This window comes from Sorex fumeus, unplaced genomic scaffold, assembly GCF_029834395.1.
Source record: "Sorex fumeus unplaced genomic scaffold, SorFum_2.1 ptg000044l, whole genome shotgun sequence".
NCBI lineage: Eukaryota > Metazoa > Chordata > Mammalia > Eulipotyphla > Soricidae > Sorex > Sorex fumeus.
In genome coordinates this window covers 37,736,564-37,742,906 of record NW_026606101.1, presented here as the reverse complement: position 1 = coordinate 37,742,906, position 6,343 = coordinate 37,736,564, and the positions used below count along the sequence as shown (strand labels likewise).

At 40.9% G+C, this 6,343-nt stretch overlaps 1 non-coding gene across 1 annotated transcript; it reads left to right on the top strand.

Annotated features, from left to right (window-relative positions):
- The first annotated feature begins 4,821 nt into the window (after positions 1–4,821).
- LOC130030810 (U6 spliceosomal RNA) lies at positions 4,822–4,928 on the top strand. The gene has a single exon (XR_008793493.1). It is a non-coding gene; the product is annotated as a U6 spliceosomal RNA (small nuclear RNA).
- The last annotated feature ends 1,415 nt before the right edge of the window (positions 4,929–6,343 follow it).

The following is a 6,343-nucleotide window of genomic DNA, read 5'->3' as shown; positions in this document are numbered from 1 at the left end:
TTTATATACTAAATAAAATTTTTTTAAGATTAAAAAAAAGGAAGACAAATTCCAGACACTTCAGACAGCTGGTTAGATATGTATTCCTGAAAACATTCTAGAATAGAAGATTATCCAGATGGTTTCTGAGTCTGTGGAAAAGAACACAGTGATCATTGGAAGCTGATATAAGTTCACAAGAAACAAGTTGTTCCATATTACATTTTTTCTAACATGGTAGGATCATTGGATCAATCATGAAAACACTATAAAAATATCTTGGTTTCAGCAAGAACAAGCAATGTGGAAGAATGTGATTTGAATAAGAATATTTTTAAAAATCTAATAACCTCTGTGATTCCTAATGTAAATCTATCTTGTATTAATGTGTTTATCCAAAGTTGAGTAGAGAAAATATATCTGAGAATCACACGTCAGTATTTGGAATACTGATTATTCCAAATCAGTAAGGAAGGTAAGGTAAAGGTAAAGGCCCTCCCGTTGATCGTCGATTTGCTCGAGCGGGCCCAGTAACGTCTCCATTGGAGACTTTGTTGTTACTGTGTCTGGCATATCGAATACTCTCGGTAGCTTGCCAGGCTCTCCGAGAGGGGCGGAGGAATCGAACTCGGGTCGGCCATGTTGGCCGCTTGTAAGGCAAACGCCCTACCCGCTGTGCTATCGCTCCAGCCCTGTAAGGAATAACTAGTACAATATTTGAAACATTTAAATAATACAGAACCATGGCTGGTTCAATAAGACAGAACCAGAACTGGCCAGTGATTATTTGGAATAATACAGGCATGCCAAGAACAGATGACTAGGTAAAGAAACTATGGTACATATACATAATGGAATTAATACTCGATGATAAGAAAGGTAAAATCATGCAATTTGCTGTTATGTGGATGGATCTGGAGGTTGTCATGCTGAGTGAAGTTAGTCAGAGGGAGAGGGATACACACAGAACGATCTCTCATATGCAGGATATAAAGAAAGATAGCAGGGGAACACCAAATGCCCAAAGGCAATAGAAACAAAGAACATGAGAACTGGTCTTCAGGAAGAAGCTGCCACAGAGGAGAGAAGGGTGGGAGAGAAATAGGACAGGGAAGTAAACACCACATTGGTGGGGGGAGTGGTCAACTCAGGAGGAGGGGAGGAGATGAGAGACCATAAAGAATTATGCATGATTTTCTTTAACCAGTCCTCTGTTCTTGGGCATGGGGTTGTTTCCAGATTCTGGCTATTGTGAACAATGCTGCAATGAACATACAAGTGCACATGTCATTTCTATTGTGCCTTTTTGCACCCTCAAATATATTCCCAGAAGTGGTATTGTAGGGTCATATAGAAGCTCAATTTCTAGTTTTTTGAAGGAATGCCCATATTGTGTTTCCAAAAGGCTGGAGTGGTTGGCATTCCATCAACAATGAAGGAGAGTCCCTTTCTCTCCACATCCACGCCAGCACTAGTTGTTTTTGTTCTTTTGAATATGTGTCAGTTTCTGTGATGTGACATGATATCTCATTGTTGATTTGATTTGCATCTCCCTGATGTTTAGCGGTGTAGAACATTTTTTCATGTACCTTTTGGCCATTTGTATTTCTTTTTTGAGGAAACTTCTGTTCATTTCTTCTCATTTTTTGATGGGATTGGAAGTTTTTTTTTCTTGTACAATTCTACTAACGTGTTGTATATCCTGGATATTAATCCCTTATTAGATGGGTATTGGGTAAACATTCTTTCCCATTCCGTGGGTTCTATCTGCATTTTGGCCACTGTTTCTTTTGAGGTGCAGAAGCTTCTTGATTTAATGCAATCCCATTTGTTTCTGTTTGTTTTCACTTGCTTGGTCAGTGGTGTTTCATCCTTTAAGATGCTTTTAGCTTCAATGTCATGGACAGTTCTGCCTACACTTTCCTCCATGTACCTTATGGATTAATGTCTGATATTGAGGTCTGTAATCCAGTTTGATCTGACTTTTGTGCCTGGCATTAGACAGAGGTCAGAGTTCGGTTTTTTGCAGGTAGCTGTCCAGTTTTCCCAGCGCCACTTGTAGCAGAGACTTTCCTTGTTCCACTTCACATTTCTTGCTCCGTTATGAAAGATTAAGTGATCATATATTTAAGAGTCTGTGACAAAATATTCAACTCTGTTCCATTGGTCTTCAGGTCTGTTTCTAGACCAATATCATCCTGTTTTAATTACTACTGCTTTGTAGTACAGTTTGAAGTTGGGGAAGGTGATGCCACCCATCTTCTTTTTCCCAAGAATTGCTTTAGCTATTTGTGGGGGTTTATTGTTCTGTATGAATTTCAGGAGTTGTTTTGTCTATTTCTTTGAAAAATTTCATGGGTATCCTGATAGGGACCGCATTAAATCTCTGTAGTGCTTTGGGGGAGTATTGCCATTTTGATCATGTTAATCCTCCTTATCCATGAGCAGGGGATGTGTCTCCATTTCCTCCATTTCTTTCATTTCTTTAAGTAGTGTTTTGTAATTTTCCCTGTACCTCTTTGGTTAAGCTGATTCCGAGGTATTTGATTTTCTGAGGTACTATTGTGAATGGGATTGTTTTTTTTAAATGTTTCTTTCTTCTCTTGTTATTTATACATATATAAGAAAGCCATGAAGTTTTGCAGGTCCATGGGTGTTGATTTTGCAGCCTGCCATTTTACTATACAAACTTACATCTACACAATGGAACAGTATGCAGCTGTTAGGAAAGATGAAGTTACAAAATTTTCTTATAAGTGAATGGTCATGGAGAGTATCATGCTAAGTGAAATAAGTCAGACAGGGACAGACATAGAATGACTGCACTCATTTGTGGAATATAAAATAACATAATACAAGACTGATACCCAAGGACAGTAGACACAAGGGCCAGGAATATTGCTCCATAGTTGGAAGTCTGTCTCATGAGCTGGGGAGAAGGCAGCTGGAATAGAGAAGGGATCAGTAAGTCAATGATGGTGAAGGGGGATCATTTGGGATTGGAGATGTGTGCTGAAAGTAGATAAAGGACCAAACATGATAGCCTCTCAGTATCTATATCGCAAACCATAATGCCCAAAAGTAGAGAAAGAATATGGGGAAAACTGTTTGCCACAGAGGCGGGGGGAGGGGGGTTAGAAAGGGGTGGTGTATACTGGGGACATTGGTGGTGGGGAATGTGCACTGGTGGAGGGATGGGTGTTTGATCATTGTATGACTTAAACATGAAAGCTTTGTAACTATATCTCACGGTGATTCAATTTAAAAAAATGTTCTTGGCTGGAGCGATAGCACAGCGGGTAGGGAATTTGCCTTGTATGCAGCCGACCTGGGTTCAATTCCCAGCATCCCATATACCATATACCCCCGAGCACTATCAGGAGTAATTCCTGAGTGCAAAGCCAAGGGTAACCCCTGTGCATCGCCAGGTGAAACCCAAAAAGCAAAGAAAAAAAAAGTTCTCTAACTATAATGGAATGAAAATAGCAGAAACAAAATTCAAAAATCAACGATATGTAAATGAAGCAACATAGTCTTGAACAATCTGTGAGACTGTAAGATCAAATGGTAAACTATGAAATACTTCAAGAAAAATTATAATGAAAATACAACATATCATAATGTGTGTAATGTTAGTTTTTTTCACTCTGAAGAAGCTCATATTCTCTCGAGATTATGAGAAAAAAATAATCAAATAAAAATCAGAGGGAAAAATATCATGCATGAAACCTCATCAGTAACAGTGCTAGAGACAGCGGTGGCATGCAGACTCACTCCCAGCCTTCCTCTACGAACTTGCGACTAAATCTACAAGCACCTGCAAGCCAAGCAGTTCATGGATACACTGGTCCCCGCAGGTGAACACTCTAAGGTCTCTCCATGTGAAGGCAGGCCAGCCTAGTTCCAACCTGCTGAGGCCCTGGCAGCTGTGCTCACACCCACCACTGCATCCAGGCCAACGGTTCAACCACTTCACTAATATTCTCGGGAGACTCAAGCTGCAAATAATTCCAAGTATCCTAGTGCCCAGACTGAGAACTCGGAGGTCTTCTCAGTGTGGGGGCAAACAGCCTCTCCCCATCCACCCCCCCATCGCTGCCCAAGCCCTGGAAGCCACCCCCAACCCCCACAGTCAACACCATGTCAACTCATTGGCCCAAACCATAGATTCTGAAGTCTCTGGACCACACAGCCGCCTATTCCTAATATTCCTAATTCCTCAATACTGAAATTCCAGTAGGAGCACACCAAATTAGATGGAAAAGTAACATAGAAGCCAACTAACCTCAACTGGAAAAAAAAAAAGGTAATGGAGAAGGCTCAACTAGAAACAGTTTACTAAATCCTTAGAAAAGGATTTAACATCACTTAATAACACTTAACAAACTTGTGATGAGATATAACAATGTTCACATGAAATTTTTTATACTTACACATTTTTATATTGTAGCTTTTTTATCCATCAGCTTTGGTCACATCAAACTGCATATCACAGGAACTTGCCTGGCTTCCAGGTGCCATCCACTTTGAGGGATGGTGTACCTCATTTATCTCTCACAACTTTTATTTAAAATCATACCAATGGGGCTAGAGCTATAGTACATTTAAAAGGGTGTTTGTTTTGCATAAAAGCTGACCTGGGATCAATCGCCAGTACCCCATATGGTCCCAAGGGTCACACTAGAAATGAGCCCTGAGCACCATGGAGTCGGCCCGAAAAAAACTAAAGATAAAAATTGAACTAATGGTTGTGGGCTGGGAAGCAGATCTCAGAGAGCTAATGAACAACTGTGCTGCGGTCACATGGAATGTCTATAGCCCAGCCAAGATCCAGTCTGTCCTGTGCTCGCTTTGGCAGCACATATACTAAAATTGGAACAACAAAGAGAAGATTATCATGGCCCCTGCGCAAGGATGACATGCAAATTCATGAAGCGTTCCATATATACACCCAGTGTTGCACAGGAGTTAACTCCTGGCTCATGCACTCAGTAACTACTCCTGGCAGTGCTCGGAGGACCATATGGGATGCTGGGAATTGAACCTGGGTCAGCGGTGTGCAAGGCAAATGCCCTAACCACTGTGTTATTGCTCCAGCCCTGTGTTCCATATTTTTTTCTCAGCAATATATTTAATTTTTTTAATTTTATTTATTTTTATTAGTGAGACACCATGAGGCACAGTTGTAGACTTACAAATTTTTGTGCTTAGGCTTCAATTATACAATGATCAAATACCCATCCCTCCACCAGTGCCCATTTCCCACCACCACAGATCCCAGTATCCCTTCCACCCCCCATCCCCCCCCCATCCCACCCTGCCTCTGTGGCAGGGCATTCCCCTCTGTTCTCTCTCTCATTTTGGGTGTTGTGGTTTGCAAAAGAGGCATTGAGTGACAATTATGTTTGTGGTCTATAGTCTACTTTCAGCATGCGTCTCCCATCCTGGGAGAAGGATCCTCCCAACATCCTTTATTTGGTGTTCCCTTCTCTATCTGAGCTCCCTTTTCCCCTAGCATGTGTGGCTGGCCTCCAAGCCATGAAGCAAAATTCCTGGTACTAATCTCAGCTATTCTTGGGTGTTAGTCTCCTATTTTGTTACTTTATGTTCCCCAGATAAATGCAATCTTTCTATGTCTATCCCTCTCTTTCTGACTCATTTCGCTTAACATGATACTTTCCATGGAGTACCATTTGTATGTAAATTTCACGACTTCATCTTTTCTGACAGCTACATAGTACTCTATTGGAATGCCGACTGGTTCAGCCCTTTTGGAAAACAGTATGGATGATTCTCAAAAAATTAGAAATTGGGCTCCCATTTGACCCAGCAATATCACTCCTGGAAATATATCCCAGAGACGCAAAGAAGTACAGTCGAAGTGACATCTGCACTTGTTTGTTCATTGCAGCACTCTTTACAATAGCCAGAATCTGGAAAAAACCTGAGTGCTCGAGAACAGATGACTGGTTAAAGAAACTTTGGTACATTTACACAATGGAGTACCGTGGTCCATATTTTTTACTAAAACGTAAGCACAAAAGTTTGTAAGTCTGTAACTGTGTCTCATGTGATTCATTTAAAAAATAAAATCACATTTAAAAAGATCCAGTCCATCTTTGTGACCTCTCAAGCTTTGTGACCACTACCCCCACTGTCCAAATGCCATGCTTTCTATTACACCGTAACAGCAGCAAAGTACTTGGTTCTTAAGGTCACTCTAGTGCCATATTATAAGCTGTGAGAAACTGCTTAAGAACTAGAGCAAACCAGGAAGGAAAATGTGAAGGAGAGAAGATAAAGCCTCAATGCATTTTCCTGACGCAGTAGACCTCTATAAGTCCAGGCCGCAATTCACCTTTTC